Genomic DNA, 18,538 nt, shown 5'->3' on the forward strand with positions numbered 1-18,538 from the left:
AATTTCACAGAACACTTAATCAGCAGTTAAAGCCACCGATGACTCGTTCCCCCAGCATACACTTAGCCTTCAGGACTCTGAGACCCCGAAATGATGAGTCAAGGTCCCACCTGGCTTTGGAGTGAGACCTGAGATTGAATTTCAGCAAGGAGACCCCGTTGTGTACTTGTCCTCGATTATGTGCAAGTCCGCCAAGCCTTAGTGAGAGGCCAGAATGGGAGCTGTGGCCCTGCTGCCCAGAGAATAGCATTTTCCCCCCTCACTCCCTCACCGTGTCTAGGGAACTGAGCTGAAGGTGCCAGCCAGGGTGGGCTGGCCATGTGTGGTTTCTGTGATCTTGGGCAAGCTGCTTCTCTTCTCTGAGCCTCAGGTTTCTCATCGGAAGAGTGAGGAGAATCTTCCTGCCTTGAAAGGCACGTTCCGCCATCCATCCATCCATTCATTCATAGAAGGTGGTATTTCGTAAGAGTGTGGGAAGATTACTCAATAAACATGGCCATCTAGGAAGAAAAGAGTTGGGTCTGGTGGTAGATTGTATTATTGTTCAGCAAATATTTACTTCCCCCAGCCCTCCTCACCATGGGAGGAATACAGTTCCTCACTCTCTTGATATTGAAATTAGCCATGTGACTTGCTTTGGCCAAAAGAATATGTGTGGAAGTGACAGGGGCCAGCTCCAAGATACCCAGTGTCTCCATTCCCCCTTCTTGAGCAGCTGTCATCGGTCATGAGAACCGTGAGTCCCAGACAGTGGGGGCTGCTTTATTCTGGACTCAGAATGAGAAAATACGTAGGGAAGCTCTGCACTCACCCCACAGCCTGGAGCCCAGCCCAGGAGAGCCCTGATGAACCCCAGCTGACCCACAGACCCCTGGGTGAGAAATAAATGTTTACTTTTGTAAGTACTCAGTTTGTGGAAGCTGTTCTTTTTTCTTCTTCCAGCTTTACTGACATATAATTGACATACAGCACTGTATAAGTTTAAGGTGTACAACATAATGATTTGACTTACATACATCATGAAACGATAACCGCAATAAGTTTAGTAAATATCCATCATCTCATATAGATACAAAATTAAAGAAGTGGAAAAAAATATCTTTCCTTATGATGAGAACGCTTGGGATTTACTCTCTCAACAGCTTCCATATGTAACATCCAGCAGTGTTCATTGTATTTATCATGTTGTACATGATATCCCTAGTACTTATTTATCTTGTAACTGGAAGTTTGTACCTTTTGACTGCCTTCATCCAATTCCCTCACCCCTGCCTCTGGTAACCACAAATCTGATCTCTTTTTCTATGAATTTGTTTGTTTGTTTGTTTTTGTTTTTAAATTAATTTTTATTGGAGTATAGTTGCTTTACAATGTTGTGTTAGTTTTTACTGTACAGCAAAGTGAATCAGCAATACGTATACATATATCCCCTCTTTTTTGGATTTCCTTCTCATTTAGGTCACCACAGAGCCCTGAGTAGCGTTCCCTGTACTGTATAGTAGGTTCTCATTAGTTATCTATTTTATACATAATATCAATAGTGTATATGTGTCAATCCCAATCTCCCAATTCATCCCCTCCCCCTTTCCCCCTTGGCATCCATACATTTGTTCTCTATCTCTGTGTCTCTATTTCTGCTTTGCAGATAAGATCATCTGTACCATTTTTCTAGATTCCACATATATGAGTTAATATACGATATTTGTTTTTCTCTTTCTGACTTACTTCACTCAGTATGACAGTCTCTAGGTCCATCCATGTCTCTACAAATGACCTAATTTCGTTCCTTTTTATGGCTGAGTAATATTCCATTGTATATATGTACCACATCTTCTTTATCCAGTCCTCTGTTGATGGGCATTTAGGTTGCTTCCATGTCCTGGCTATTGTAAATAGTGCTGCAATGAACATTGGGGTGCATGTGTCTTTTTGAATTATGGTTTTCTCTGAGTATATGCCTGGAAGTGGGATTGCTGGGTCTGTTTGATTTCAAAGTATAATTGACCTACAACACTATGTCGGTTCCTGTTACACAACATACTAATTCGATATTTCTCTACATTTCAAAATCAACACCACAAGAAGGAAGTTGTTTTTTTTTTTTTAATTTTATTTATTTATTTTATTTTTGGCTGTGTTGGGTCCTCGTTTCTGTGCGAGGGCTTTCTCTAGTTGTGGCAAGCGGGGGCCACTCTTCATCGCGGTGCGCAGGCCTCTCACTGTCGCAGCCTCTCCTGTCGCGGAGCACAGGCTCCAGACACGCAGGCTCAGCAATTGTGGCTCACGGGCCCAGCTGCTCTGCGGCATGTGGGATCCTCCCAGACCAGGGCTCGAACCCGTGTCCCCTGCATTGGCAGGCAGACCCTCAACCACTGCGCCACCAGGGAAGCCCAGGAAGTTGTTTTTTATGCAGCATCATTGCAGCAAAATCTGGCCCAGGTGGATCTCTAACTCACTCCTTATGCTGACTTTAGCTTGGGTCCAAGGAAGGATTCTCTGACTGGATGCTATTTGACCTGAGATCTGAGTGTTAAGAAGGAGCTAGCTATGTAGCCATCTCAGGGGAAGTATTCTGGGCAAAGGGAACAGCAATGCCATGGTCCTGAGGCTGGAGGAAACTTGGCCTGTTCAGGAATAGAATTAAGGCCAGTGGGATAGATTGTTTGATAAGAAAGGGGAAAGGAGTCTGAGCCCCAAAATCAATGGGTCACTTCACATTTCCACTTGGACGTCTCTCAGATACTTTAAATCCAAAACATCAGATCCATAGCTGAACCTGTGGTCTTCTCCCAAATCCATCTTTCCTTTTTCATTTCCTCATCTCAGTCAATGACACCACCACCTACCCACCCAGTCCCCCAGGCTGCAAGGCTGGACCTCATCCTTAACTCTTCCCTCTCCCTGAACCCTCACATCCAATCTGTCCTCAAGTCCTGACAATTTCACCCTCTCATCATCTCATATTTGTCCACTTCTCTCCACCTCTGCTGAGATCACCCCAGTTGAAGCCGCTATCATCTCTTGCTTGGACTACGCCTTCAGCCACCTCCCCAGCTTCCCTGCCTGCATTCTTAGTCCTTCTCCAATCAGTCCTCTACATGGAAGTCAGTGGTCTTACTTAAAAACAAATCATCTCTCTATAAGTGATTGGATAAACAAACTGTGGTACATCCATACAATGGAATATTATTCAGCAATAATGAAGGAGCTAAGTTTTGGGTTGGTTGGTGATGATGATTGCACAGCAGTGTGAACATACTTAATTCCACTGAACTATATACTTAGAAATGTTTAAAATGGTAAATCTTATGTTATGTATATTTTACTCCCCCCCCCCCCCCACACAAAAGAATGACCTATCAAGCCATGAAAAAACATGGAGGAACCTTAAATGCATATTGCTAAGTGAAAGAAGCCAGTCTGAAGAGGCTACATACTATATGATTCCAACAATATGAGCTTCTGGAAAAGGCAAAACCGTTAAGGTGGGTATAAAGATCAATTGGGGGCAGGGAGGAATAGGAGAGGAAAGAATAGGTCAAACACAGGATATTTTTAGGGCAGTGAAACTATTCTGTATGATACTCTAATGGTGAACTCTCGTAGCTAGACATTTGTCAAAACCCAATGAACTATACAACACAAAGAGTGAACCCTAATGTAAACTATGGGCTTCAGTTAATAAAAAATCCAACAAAAACAAAAACAAACAAATCAAGTTTCATGACTCCTCTGTTTAGAGCTTCCAATGCCTGCCCTCTGACCTGGCCAGGAAGGTTTGTCCATCCTTCCTCCCCTGGCTCCCCCCCTAGTCATTCTTTAGGGCTCAGGTTTTTTTTGTTTTTTTTTTTTAAATTAACTTTTTTTTTTTTGGCCATGCCAAGCGGCTTGTGGAATCTTAGTTACCTGACCAGGGATTGAACCCAGGCCCTCAGCAGTGAAAGTGCCGAGTCCTGACCATTGGACAGCCAGGGAAGTCCCTAGGGCTCAGTTTAAATGTCACCTCTTCAGAGAAGCCTTCCGTCATCAGCAGATTAAATCTGCACCCCCCCCCCCCGCCTTTGTTTTACCTTCCCTGTAGATTCTGTTCTTCAACTCTGCAGCATTTGCACATTTGTAATTAGGTAGTTGGGACTTCCCTAGTGGCGCAGTGGTTAAGAATCCGCCTACCAATGCAGGGGACACGGGTTCAAGCCCTGGTCTGGGAAGATCCCACATGCCATGGAGCAACTAAGCCATGGAGCAACTAAGCCCTTGAGCCACAACTACTGAGCCTGTGCTCTAGAGCCCGCAAGCCACAACTACTTTGGCCACATGCCACAACTACTGAAGCCCGTGTGCCTGGAGCCCGTGCTCCGCAACAAGAGAAGCCACTGCAATAAGAAGCCCGCACACCTCAACAAAGAGCAGCCCCTGCTCGCCGCAACTAGAGAGAGCCCGCGTGCAGCAACGAAGACCCAATGCAGCCAAAAATAAATAAATTTATAAAAATAAATCCTCCTGTAATTAGTTAATTGTTTGTATTTATTTGCATAATGGTCTCTGAAGCCCCAGGAAGGTCTGGATCATGTGCCTGTCTTCACCATCTTATCTCTAGTGCTGAGCTCGTGCCTGGTACATAATAGAGCTTAGTACATGTGTGGTTGAACATAGTTTGAAATAAAAGGTCACATAGTCTCTGATTTCATTTATATGAAGTATCCAGAATAGGTAAATTCATAGAGACTGAAAACAGACAGGTGGTTGCCAGGGGCTGGGGGATGAGGAATGACTGCTTAATGAGTATGGGGTTTCCTTTTGGGGGGGGGATGCAAATGTTTTGGAGCTTGACAGAGATGGTGATTGTACAGCACGGTGAATGTACTAAATGCCAGTGAACTGTATACTTTAAAGTAGCTCATTTTATATTATGTGAACTTCACCTCAATTTAAAAAATAGTTTGAAGTATTAATCAATGTATGTCTTTTTTTTTTTTTTTTTGTACAGCCTTGTATCCCATCATCTTTTCAGGTTCAGACTAGTACCTTTGGCCTCAGAGGTGGTTTTTATAGCAGAAATACAGAAAGAATAGAAAGCAATCAGTGTGAGCTTTTTCCCTTAAATTTTTTTATTTAAAAATTTTTTATAATAAAAAATTTTAAGTGTATACAAAAACAGAGAGAATAATATAATGAGCCTCCACATACCCATCAACTAGCTTCAACAGTTATTAACTCATGGATGAACTTAACTATGTGCCCATCTACCCCCTCCTCCATTGTATGAGTTTTATTTGTTTATTTATTTATTTACTTACTTATTTTTGGCTGCGTTGGGTCTTCACTGCTGCGTGCAGACTTTCTCTAGGGCTCTAGACGTGTGGGCTTCAGTAGTTGTGGCACTTGGGCTCAGTAGTTGTGGCTCGCAGGCTCTAGAGCGCAGGCTCAGTAGTTGTGGCGCACAGGCTTAGTTGCTTTGCCGGACCAGGGCTCGAACCCATGTCCCCTGCATTGGCAGACAGATTCTTAACCACTGTGCCAACAGGGAAGCCCCTCCACTGTATGAGTTTGATGCAAATATCACACACCATATCATTTCATCTGTAAACATTTCCCCGTGTCTCTCTAAAAGATAAGAACTTTCAACATGTAACCACAATACCATTATTACACCTACAAAGTCAACAACGAATTCATAATGTTGTCAAATATCCCATCAGTGTTCAAATATGCCCAATTGTTGTATATTTTTAAAATGTATAATGTGTTTGAATCAAGATCCAAACAAGGTCTACATATTGCGTTGATTGATATATCTCTTAAGTCTCTTTTAATATATAGGTTCTTCCACCATCTCTCTCTTTTTTTGTAAGTGTGGGAAGTGGAATAGACAGGACTTGGAGAGATTTCCCCCCTTCTCTGCCTTCAATTTATTTATTGAAGAAATGTGGTATTTGTCTTGTAGAGTTTCCTGCAGTCTGGATTTGGCTGATTGCATCCCTGTGGTGTTGTTTCACATATCTGCTGACCCCTTTATTTCATGTGACTAGTATCTTAGTAGAGTCAGGTTAAATGGTTTTTTAGCAAGAATACTTCACAGGTGATGTTGTACACCTCCACTAGGAAGTTGTATGTATTTGTCTCTCTTTTAGTGAAATTCCTAGCCATTAATGATCATGGCCTAAACCCATTGTTTTGTTAAAGCTTGCAAAACCCAAAATGCAAAATTCTAATTCTTAAAAAATTTTTTCACTTATTAGGAGAAATATGTCTATCAAGAGAAATTTCCTCTAATCAATTAGCTGGTTACAATGAGATTCAGTTCATATAGGAAAAGTAGAAAAAAAATGCTTGATTCTTTCCCTTTATTTACCAATTTCCAAAATGTTGAGTTGCTTCCCTAACATGCTCAAAGGGAATGCAATAAGATTTTCTTTTTCTTTTTCTTCTTCTTCTTTTTTTTGAGTATCATTATGAACTTATGGATTTTAAACCTGTTTGATTTTAAACCTTATTGATGCTCAAAGTGTCTTATCTTTGGCCAGCTAGAGCCTCTTCAGATTGACTTCTGAGTCCTTTTGACATAACCTTGTAGCTTACTTGCTTTCTAGAATGGCAAGATGTTCCAAGTTCATCTTGTACATTTTTTTGCCCCAGACCTTGAATTGGCCATTTCTCCAAGGACCTCTGGTTCTTGGGAAATGATGTTTAGATCTTTCACAATCTTTTCTCTAAGGGTGCTCATAACTACTGCATTGGTAATTGTTTCCAGGTCTTTTCAGTGGATAGAGATAAAAAATTTTAAGAGGTCTTGAGTTCACATTGATAATTTAAAATTTAATTTAGATTACAGAGATTTTTTTTTTTTTTTTGGCTGCGTTGGGTCTTCGTTGCTGCACGTGGGCTTCCTCTAGTTGTGGTGAGTGGGGGCTACTCTTCATTGCAGTGCACGGGCTTCTCATTGCGGTGGCTTCTCTTGCTGCAGAGCACGGGCTCTAGGCATGCGGACTCAGTAGTTGTGGCTCGCGGGCTATAGAGCGCAGGCTCAGTAGTTGTGGCGCACGGGCTTAGTTGCTCTGGGGCGTGTGGGATCTTCCCGGACCAGGGCTTGAACCTGTGTCCCCTGCATTGGCAGGTGGATTCTTAACCACTGCGCCACCAGGGAAGCCCCAGATTATAGAGATTTTGCTTAACTTTTTTGATTTTATATTTGTATCTTTTTTCTCTTATGCTGAGAGTGTTGGTTTCTAATGGCAATAACACTAGATTTATGTACAATCTAAGAATGCACAGATTACTGTATCAAAATTATTTGAAATAATTCTTCTCTGAGTGGTTACTCTATCAATTTAATTTGTAGTTTGATGCATTTCTTTCATTTTATTTCCAAGTTTTAGGGATTACTTTATTTGAAATTCAATTTTGCTTTAATAATTATGTAGAACAATGATACCATTCCACAGCCAAATCTTCAAAATAAAGTATATTCAGGTAAGTCTAGATTCTATCCCTGTTCCCTTCACTCTGGTCTCTCCCTCTCCCATAGGTAATCATTTTTAAAAATTGTTTTGTTTTCTTCTTTAATTTTAAAAAGTATAAGCATATATGTATGTGTACATATATTTATATCCCCTCTTTCTTACATAACTGGTAGCATACCATATACATTTCTTTCGAGAGGTAATAATTTTTTAAAGATTTTTTTGTTTTCTTCTTTAATTTTATTATTTTAATTAATTAATTAATTATTTTGGCTGCACCGCATGGCTTGCGGGATCTTAGTTCCCCAACCAGGGATTGAACCGGGGCCCACAGCAGTGAAAGCAGAGTCCTAACCACTGGACTGTCAGGGAATTTCCTCTTCTTTAATTTTAAAAAGTATAAGCATATATATGTATATATATTTATATCCCCTCTTTCTTACATAAGTGGTAGCATACCATATATACTTCTTTCAGTATATATGTTCTGAAGTTTTTGCTGTCTTTAACAATATGTCTGCATAACTTTAATGATATGTTCTGAAATTCACCCTATTAAAATGTGTAGAGATAGCACTTGTTCCATTTTCACAGCTGCATAGTACTCCATCATGTAAAGTACCACGATTTATTCATTTAATTCCCTGTTGATGGACATTTGGATAGCTTCTAGCCATTTGCTATTACAAAGAATATGATAACAAAAGGTCTTGTGCATAATTACTCTCAGGATTTTGGCAGCCTATTTTTGGGATGGGTTCTTAGAAGTAGGATTGCTGGGTGATGCATATGTAATACTGGTTTTTGAAGTCCTAGCCCAAGAATACTTTCTGTGTGAGCTTTTTCAGAGGACCTCTCTGTGCCTCTGTTTCTAATCTGCAAAATGAGAATATTAACAATATTTGCCTCAGAGAGTTATTGGGAAGACTAAACGGGTGAATGGTTTTAAAGTGCTTAGAATAGGGGACTTCCCTGGTGGTGCAGTGGTTAAGAACCAGCCTGCCAATGCAGGGGACATGGGTTCAAGCCCTGGTCCGGGAAGATCCCACATGCTGCGGAGTAACAAAGTCCGTGCACCACAACTACTGAGCCTGCGTTCTAGAGCTCGCATGCCGCAACTACTGAGCCTGCGTGCTGCAACTACTGAAGCCCATGCACCTAGAGCGCATGCTCCACAACAAGACAAGCCACCTCAACGAGAAGCCCGCACACCGCAACAAAGACACAACAAGGCCAAAAAATAACTAAAAATTTAAAAAAAATTATTAAAAAAAATATGCCTGGTACATAGGAGGTGTTCAATAAATGTTAACAAAGGGTGGGAAGCACAGGAGTATGTGGGCGGGGGGACATTGGCATTAGATGCTGGGATGAGTCTTTGAGAAGGAATTCTATGCCTGCTTCACTTGCCCCTGCAGGAGGGGTAGAAATAGTAGAATCCAGAGATGAAGTTTGGAGATAAAAGAAAAGATTAAATAAATAGGATATGGACTTAGATGTATTCTGTGGGAAAAGAAGGAGGAAATCTTCACTGGACTGCATTTAACCTGAATTTATTGAGAGTAAATCTCTGCTACAGGATGGGTACTTGAGACAGATGTTACACTCAATGATAGAAAAATAAATTATTTTATATATTTGCTTTACCCGAGTTTATGGCCTGTGAAATTCATACGCATTACCACGTCGTTATTGACTGATAGCTTGAGGCGTAAGAAGAAGAGTAGGATGTGAGAGAATGGAACGAGAGGGAGGGGGGGAAAAAAGAAATAGTGGGAAGTGGCTTTGTCCACCTTACATGTGAGCCTGGAGCTGTGTTGTGCAATATGGTAGCTGCTGCCATATTGTAGTGGCTGCCATATTGGAAAACCTACAGAAGCTATAGAACATTTCCTTCACTGCAGAAAGTTCTATTGGACAGTGCTGATCTACTCTAGACTCCAATGGAACAGCCAACGTGGAAATGTTATTTGGATGTGTGTGGGGCAGTAGAGCCTGGTGCTGAAGGTCCCATCCTAGTACCCCCATCTCTGATGCCACGGGAAATGGTCCAACACTGGTTCTCTGAAGGTCCAGGGGAACCGTCCAGATCCACATGACCATCCAAATCTGTGTCTCAGTCTCCCGCAGCCTCCTCCCTCTTCCGGGGAACATCTGCTTGCAGCTCCCGCTCTTCATCCCTTTCCCTCCAGCCTGCTTCCCCAAAGTTATGCCCTGCCTCATTCCCCAAGTCTCTTTCTCACGACCCTAGCAGGTCCCAACCCAGCTGGTCCACTTACCCTTCATCCTCTGCCAAGGCTGGGTGGAGGTGGCTGGGGTACTGCGTGGAGATGGAGGCAGGCAGGGCACACCCCCAGCTGCTTCCTACTTAATCTCTGCTGGCTCATATTTCCTGCTCCTGTAGCCAGGTACCTGGGCCTATCAAAGGGTGGTGTGGAAGCCAGCCCCTTCCTTCCCCCTGTGTTTGCTTTTGAAAAAGGGGAAGTGGAACTGCACCCGGCTCCGGGAGCTGGACTGACAGCACCGTTCTGGTTCTCTGTTCCCCTGCAGCCCTCCTGGCCCTGAAACCTCCAGCTCTCAGACCTACTCACGTGCCCACGTCCACCCCACAGAAAGCCTTGTCAGAGGCTTCTTCCAGAATTGCAAGGTCTGGGAGCCTCATGCCCCAGACTCAGAGAAAGCACCCCTGCTCTGCTTGGTTCTGAAGGGATGATGTGACCACCTCATTGCTCTCCCACTTCCATTCAACAAATATTTATTGGTCATCTACTCTGGGCCAGGACCAGAGAACATGAGGGTCTGGAAGACAGATGAGGCCCCTGCCCTTTGGATATCCATCCTGGTGGGAAAGACGGACAAACAAGAAGGGGGGTCCTGGCTGAGGAACTGGTTGGGAGGTGGATTCTAATATCAGCGGTTCTTCTGGGCTTTAGTGGGAGCAGTGGATGCTGGGCAGGGGGACAGGAGGTGTGAGGGTGATGTGAGCTCCGTGAAGACAGGGAATGTGGCCCATCTGCCCCCCTTGTGTCCTCAGTGCCTGGTCCAGAGCAGGAGCTCATTAAACATGGAAGAAAGGTAGGAAGGAAGGAGAGAAGGAAGGAAGGAAGGAAGGAAATAATACTTACTGACTGAATAGAGGACAAAGCTGGGGGCTTCCGAGCTGGCCTTCCCTCTGTGGTCCCCTCTGCTGCCCACTGTTCCACAGGGCCTGTCCCTCAGCCCCAGATGAGCCATCTCTGGTCCACTCGGATTCATCCTCTGTCATTTTCTACTCATTCCCAACCTAAATCCAGCTCAGGGACATCATGGGTCCAAACGACTCTATCCAGCCTTCTCCTCACTTAGCAATTTGTCGAGTGGAGACATCAAGTGGTCAGACCCTGGAAAGGCAGTGGTCAAGCTGAAGACTTTGAGGGACTGAGCCCTCATGCCAGGATCAGTCCTGATCTAGCCACAGCTGGGTCTTGACCCTGTGTCCACAGTGACACGTATCCCAGCTGAGCCCACATTCCAGTCCTGGAATGAGTTCTAACTGTGATCACAGCCTGAAGCCCTGTCCCCCCAAACAGTACCCCTAATTTAAAATTCATACGATGATGACCTGATACCACTTAAAAACTTTTTATTGAAGTGTAACATACATTCAGAAAAGTGCCCGTACCACAAGAATTTTTCACAGACGAAACACATCCATGTAATCAACACTCATTGCCAGCATCCCAGAAGCCCTCTTGCCCTTCCAACCACAACCTCTCAAGGTTTGTTTGTTTGTTTGTTTTTGGCTGTGCCACGCAGCTTGTAGGATCTTAGTACCCCGACCAGGGATTAAACCCAAGCCCAAGACGGTGAAAGCGTGGAGTCTTAACCATTGGACAGCTGGGGAATTCCCCACAACCTCCCAAGGTTAACCAGTACCCTGACTCTCAGCAGCATATGTTAGTTTTATCTGTATTTATACTTCTGTATACAGTTGACCCTTGAACAACACAGGTTTGAACTGCTCGGGTCCACCTATATGTGGATTTTTTTCAATAAATATGGTACCTGTATTTTCATTTTACAGATCTTTAAATTAATGAAGTGTGGGGAAAAGTTTGTGTTCCATTAGAGATCACAGTACGTGGAATAAAAAAACTAGGCCTTGAGTCCTGATTCTATCTAAACACTTTCAGTTTCCTGCCCTTGAGCGAGTCCTTTATCAATTCCTTTGTCTTCAAGGCAGAGACAGCAGTACAAGGATTTTTGACTGCCTGGGGGTTGGCGTCCCTAACCTCTGCGTTGTTCAAGGGTCAACTGTATTTGAAATTATACTGTGTACACATTTTGGTGTCTGGTTTCGTTTGCTCAATGTTGTGTTGGTGAAATTCATCCATATTTCTGTGTGTATTTGTTGATAGTTCATACTCACCGGTGTTTAGCCTTTCACAAACCCATTGAGAATCTAGCTAAAGGGATTGAACTCAAACCTGATCAAGCCTCTGGATCCAGCTGCCGACTTGTAGGAAGCAAAGAGGCAAAAATGTACACATCTGTCAAACACATACACTCACAATGGACCACTTCCATCACTTAACTGTTTATGCTTAGTAACCCTTATCTGAACAGGTATTTTGTAGGCCTTCAGCCTTATACTCTGGGCCTTCATCAAGAAGGGTTATAAGAAACAGCCCTAGGAAACTGGTTGCTGGATTTATGGTCAGGATCTTGCTGAGGACAGTATTCCTTCGTTCCGTCTATGGTGGCTTCTCCATGGGAACCTCAGAATAAATTTCTTCCACATCTTAGTACTAGGAATAGGCATTTTCTGTGGGGGGGAAATGACTTTGCTTTTAGCTGACAGGCCTTATGACACATGATGGACTTTGTTTCCCTTTTCACAATGGTTGCTAAGAAGCTGAGTCATATCTGTGCCTAGGACTCTGAGCTCTGCAGTCTGCACTAATCTCACCTCTGGCTGCTCTCAGCTTTCCTTCTCCCATTTCCCCTCTGTCCCTATCTCTTTACCTTTCTAATTGGGTTTTTTTTTTTTTTTTTTTTTTTTTTTTACCTTTTTACTCTTGAATTGTCAGTTCTTGAGGAATACGGTGAGGTGGCCACCTCTGGAACACGGACATGAGAGTAACAAGGTTGCCTTTGAGAGTTAAATGCTGGGACCAGCCAAGTCCATTAGGAGCAGAAAAGTGCAAAGGCTCCAGGTAGAGACAGGAGACTTCCCAGGCAAGACACCTGGTGGTGCCCTGGGTTTGCGTGGTCCCAGCAGGGTCTCCTCTCCACACTCCTGCCTGAGAATTAACAGACCAGGTTCTGATCTTGGCATTTGACCGACTTCCCCCTTCTGACTGTGAAGGTTGACTGCTTCCTATGTGTGTGTCTCTTGCAAGCAAAGGCAAAATCAAGCTGTCACCAAAACAAGAGGAGATTTATGACTTTCAGCTAAAAGAACCATTTTTACAGGAGGGATGCTTGATGGGTCCAAGCTGTGGCAGCTTGTGCAGATTGGGGCTGGAAGCTCTCCGGAGCACCTCCGCCTCGTCCTTCCTGCACCGTCTCCATGACTCGGAACCCAGACCCAGAGCCAGCAAGTCAGATAACGTTGCGGTGGAGGGGCGGGGAACGCAAATCTGGGACCCTGGGCACTCTAGGGACTTTTTTGTTTTGGTCTGGTTTATACTTTCTGCGAGCTGGAAGGCAGCTTTCAAATTGGTCCCTGGGCCATTGCTTCTTTGTCCATTTCATTTGGTAACGAAATGATCTTTCTAATCATAAGTGAGCTCGAAGTGAGGTGAAGTCTTTCCCGGCCTGGATTTCTCCAGCAGGAGAAGCTTGATACTGGCCACTGTCCCTTACTCTTGGCTGTCCCCTTGGCTGGTATCACAGGTATATGTTGGGACCCCAGGGAGGTGAGCTTAATTTCTTGTCCAATCTCTAGAAGGATCCAGAGGGATGCTTCACTTCTTTGTCTTCTGACGGGACATTTTACCAACATTTCTTTGGACTGAGAAGAGGGGCTGTTTTCTTGGTTCCAAAGTCCCCTCAGTGGGTAGAACAGAGGGCAGAGGAGTCACAGCATCCTAGGAGTACAACACTAAGCCCCTGGGCTAGGCAGAATAATGTCCCCCACCAAGATGTCCCTGTCCTAAACCCCGAAACCTGCGAATATGTTATCTCTCATGCAAAAGAGATTTTGCAGATGTGATTAAGTTAAGGATCTTGAGATTGGGAGATTAGCTGGGATTATCCAGGTGAGCTTAGTGAAATCACAGGGTCGTATAAGAGGGAGGCAGGGTCAAAGTCAGAGAAGATGTGAGGACGGGAAGCAAAACCGTGTGATACAGTTGCTGGCTTAAAGATGGATGAGGGCTATGAGCCATGGAATGCAAGAAGCTACTAGAGGCTGAAAGAGGCAAGGAAGAGATTCTACCCTGGAGCCTCCAGGAGGGGCAGAGTTCTGCTGACACCTTGATTTTAGTCCAGGTCTGACTTGCAGGATTAAGATACTATGTATTGTTCAAGTGGTTAAGTTGTTATAGTAGCAACAGGAAACTGATACAACCCCCCAATACACACACACACACACACACACACACACACACACACACACACAGCATTTGAAATATGCATGCCCTGTGGACTTTTCCTTGTCTGGCCAAATATATTCAACAACATAAAGAAAAGGGGTGTCCTGGGGCTGGGGTGTGGTCTGGCAGAGTCCAGAGCTGGCAGGACCCATCCAGGCACGTTCCAAGGAGAGGAGGAGGTCAGAGCCGATGGATTTCAGGCATCCCTGAAGCTGCTGGTCAGGGCAGCCCTGATGGAGTGGACTTGGCCGTCCCAGTCTGATCCTATTGACCGTCCACTTCTCCTGGCTCTGATTCGTTGGCAGGGTTGGGGGGCGGTGCTCTGCTCACGGGGAGAGGCTGTACTGGTCTGGCCAGTGAGAGAATGCCGACCCCCCACTGCTCACTGCACATTCAAAGCAGGCCCTCTGGGTCCACTTCAGCCCTGTTCTCTGATGATAATAGTAAACGTTTATTGAGAACTTACTATGTGCCAGTACTTTGATGGGTAACTCATGGACTTCTCACTAGAACTCTGAGAGGTCAGTTCTGCTTGACCCTGGGCTGTCACTGTGGACTTCAGAGCGGCCAGCAAGTCCTGGGATTTGGTCACCCACTCGTGGTTCTCTGCTGAGAGGGCCCTGGGGTATCAGCATGAATGCCCCAGGCCAGGAGCATACCTGCTTCCATCTCTCTTTCCTGATTTCTGCAGTTGGGGTTCCTGAGAGCTGCCTTGAGTTCTTCTGGAACAATGTGGGGGATAAATAAACACACAGATGGTTAATTTAAAAATCTGACTGCTGACTGGCCACAAACTGTTCCTCTAATCGGAACCCCATGCTAAACTAGCTCTCTCTGCCCCCTGACTTCTGACCCTGGCCCCATACTGATCCCTAATCTCACATTGACTGTGTCCTAACCTTAGACAAACTTCTCTCAGTTAGAGGAATAACTCATTGAGGGCTCACTACGTGCCCGACCCTAACCTAAGGGTTATATATATATATATATATATATATATTTAATTTATTTATTTTTGGCTGCATTGGGTCTTTGTTACTGCGCACGGGCTTTTCTGTAGTTGCGGCGAGGGGGGGCTACTCTTCGTTGTGGTGCGCGGGCTTCTCATTGCGGTGGCTTCTCTTGTTGCGGAGCACGGGCTTCAGTAGTTGTGGCATGCAGGCTCAGTAGTTGTGGCTCACGGGCTCTAGACTGCAGGCTCAGTAGTTGCGGTGCACAGGGTTAGTTGCTCCGTGGAATGTGGGATCTTCCTGGACCAAGGCTCGAACCTGTGTCCCCTGCATTGACAGGTGGATTCTTAACCACTGCGCCACCAGGGAAGTCCGGGTTTTACATTTATTAACTAGTTCAGTCTTCTCAGTGACCCTAGGGGTGGGCATTATCATAACTCCCATTTTAGAGTGAAAGATGACATACACATATATATATATTTTTAATTGAAGTATAGTTGATTTACAATGTTGTGATAGTTTCAGGTGTACAGCAAAGTGATTCAGTCATATATATATATACATATATATGTATATTTTCAGATTCTTTTCCCTTATAGGCTATTACAAAACACTGAGTAGTGTTCCCTGTGCTATACAGTAGGTCTTTATTGGTTATCTATTTTATACATAGCAGTGTGTTTATGTCAATCCCAAACTCCTAATCTATCCCTCCCTTTCCTCCCTGGTAACCGTAAGTTTGTCCTCTATGTCTGTGGGTCTAAGGATAATATTATTTAAAAAAATTTCTTTTTGGCCATGCCGCATGGCGTGTGAGATCTTAGTTCCCGGACCAGGGATCAAACCTGTGCCCCCTGCAGTGGAAGTGTGGAGTCTTAACTGCAGGACCACCAGGGAAGTCCCTAGGATGATATAGTTTAAAAACATTGATTGAGCCTTAGACTCTGTGTAAAATAGATCAAAAGCGATATAACAAATTCATTCATTTATTCATTCAACAAACATGTATCGTGCCCCTGCTTTCTACAAGACTGAGTGTCAAGTGCTGGGGTGACAGATACCAAGGCAGATAAGGGAGGGGCTCTAGCCTGCAGAGCTGACGGCACAGTTCCATCTTCTCCCCATTTGCCCCAACTCACTGGCGTCCTCCCAGGTGGAGTAGCAAGGGAGGGGTGCAAGCTGGCCTCTTAGTTTTAGGCCAGGACCCTTTCCCAGACCCTCTCTCTTCTCCAGGGGACAGAACACTCCGGGAGGTGTTGAGAAACAGAAGCGAAACTTCATCAGATGGTCAGGTGAGATCAAATGCATTTCTATGTCCAGAGTCTGGGGTGAGAAAAGCTGCGTGGACAGTTTCTGAGAGCACCACGTGGGCCCTGCACAAGGGAGGGGCCCTGGGGTGTGCTGTGACCACACCCAGCTGGGTACCAAGACCCACGTGTGTCCCTTACACACACCCCCTGCATTACTCCCATGCAGGGCAGGTGGATCTGAAGCCAGACTGTTTTAACTCAGCTGTTTGCCCAGCAACCAACTCAGCAGGTGTCAGCAACTGTTTTTCAAAAGAACAGATGAATCTCACTTGGGTTTTCAGCCCAGCTGGGTGGCTTAGCAGCTGTGTGGCTTTGGGCAAACTTGTGCTCCTCTCTGAGTTGTCCCTTTGTCATCCATCAAAAGAGAACAGGGAGACCTCCTAGGGTGGTTCATTCATTCATTCATTTCAGCCTTTTTTTTTTTTAAACCCTTTATTGTAAAGTAAACACAGATACAGAAACCACACAAAATAAATATATGACTTAATGAGTCATCTTATGGTAAATATCTTTGTAACTACTTCCCAAGTTAATAAATAGAACGTTGCAAGCACTCCTCTCCCACAACTCTCTCCAGGTGCCTCTTTCCAAGCTAAGCCCTCTCACCCCCCTGCAACGAATGACTTTTACAGTAATCATTTTCTTGCAACACTTTAGCACTTAAGTGTGTATCCCTAGATATCATTGTTAGACTTGCCTCTTAAAAAACAAAAAGATACATCCTCAGAGTCTCCTTTAATCTAGAGATGTTCCTGGACCCTTTCTTTTCCTTACAAGCTATTTGTTGAAGGAACACCGTTTGCCTTGTAGAGTTTCCCACAGTCTGGATTTTGCTGACTTTACCTGAACAGTACCGTTCAGTGTGTTCCTGGGTCCTCTGTGCTTCCTGGAAGCTGGCAGCTGGATCCAGAGGCTTGATCAGACCTGGGTTCAATCCCTTTGGCTAGCTCCTTGGGGGGCTTGTGTGCTTTCCTCTGGCGGCACACAATGTTGGGTGTTCTCTCTTTCTGTCTTAGCAGCTGTCTGTCGATGGTCTTAGTTAGTCCCTGAATTCATTGGGGTTGCACGTGGCAACATTCCAATCCCAATCTTTCTTTTTCATTTATCAATTGGAAAGAGACTTTTAGAAAGGGATGCTTCCTTTCATTTACTCTTTGTTGCTCAGTGATACAGGTCATATAGGAAAGGCAGGACACATGCTTGCTTCTTTCCCATTATTCATCAGTTTTCAAGACTGAATTGGTTCTTTATCATCCTCGGAAGGAGAGGACCAATTAATTCCTTTTCAATGTCATTATGAACTCTTAGATTTTAGCATATTTGATGGGTTACAATCATTTACAAGTATCATTTTTTTTGAAGCTCAACTTGTCCTGTTCCATCGTCCCATGCAAGGGAGAGCTTCTTCAAGCTGGCTCTTGAGTCTTTTCGATACAACCATAGTTGTCCCTGAGAGGTTCCGTCTTTCTGTATGACAAGATGCACCAGATTCATCTACTACATTCTCTGCTCCAGACCTGGCATCTTCTTTCTCCAAGAAGACCTTTTATTTAAAATTTAAAAAAGAAAGAAAAGGGAAATGGTATTTCATGACCACTATCCAGGTGCTAGGGATACACATTGCTACTAGTTTGATTACAAAGAAATATATTTTATCATGCACACTCCTTAGCCAAAATCCCAGAGGACAGAACCCTGTGTTCAAACTGATACTTCCAATTCACATTTAGGATTTTTACTTAATCGCTTCTGTATTACATCTCTTCTTTCTTCCATGCTGAGAATCACATTTGCAAGGGTATAGTGGATGGTAGAATTAGAATATTCCATAATTACTTATGCTTTATCCCACATTACACACACAGCAGTCTCAAAATTGACAGGAATACCACCACCAACATAATTATTGGAAACAGTTAAAAACATTTTTTTTTCTTGGTATATGCTCTTCCCATTCTCCATATTTTAATAGTGGTCTTGTAGATACATTGTCAGAGAACATAGACATTACACACGGTACCATCTCTTTTCAGTTCCCATTGAGTCTTAGTTGTTCCAGTAACTATATATTTAATGTTCACTACCAGTCCTTTTTTTCCTGTCTTTCTAGTCATTTTGGTTGTCTGAAACCTGTTCTCTGGCAGATTCTTCAGGAAAGGCTCATGGGAACAATATTCCCTGAGTTCTTTTATGTTAATCATTATTTGTCTGAGTCCATTTTACTTACAAATCACTTTTGC

The 18,538-nt window shown here is 43.9% G+C and overlaps 1 long non-coding RNA gene across 2 annotated transcripts in view; it reads left to right on the top strand.

Annotated features, from left to right (window-relative positions):
* Window positions 1–18,538, top strand: part of LOC309645377 — a 74,731-nt gene that overhangs the window by 17,705 nt on the left and 38,488 nt on the right. For both annotated transcript variants that reach the window (XR_014254836.1, XR_014254837.1), the window contains exons 2-3: window positions 716–898; window positions 3,351–16,280. This is a non-coding gene — a long non-coding RNA (uncharacterized lncRNA). The remainder of the gene's footprint in view (window positions 1–715; window positions 899–3,350; window positions 16,281–18,538) is intronic.

The sequence above is a fragment of the Balaenoptera physalus genome (assembly GCF_965194825.1).
Source record: "Balaenoptera physalus genome assembly, chromosome: 16".
Lineage (NCBI taxonomy): Eukaryota > Metazoa > Chordata > Mammalia > Artiodactyla > Balaenopteridae > Balaenoptera > Balaenoptera physalus.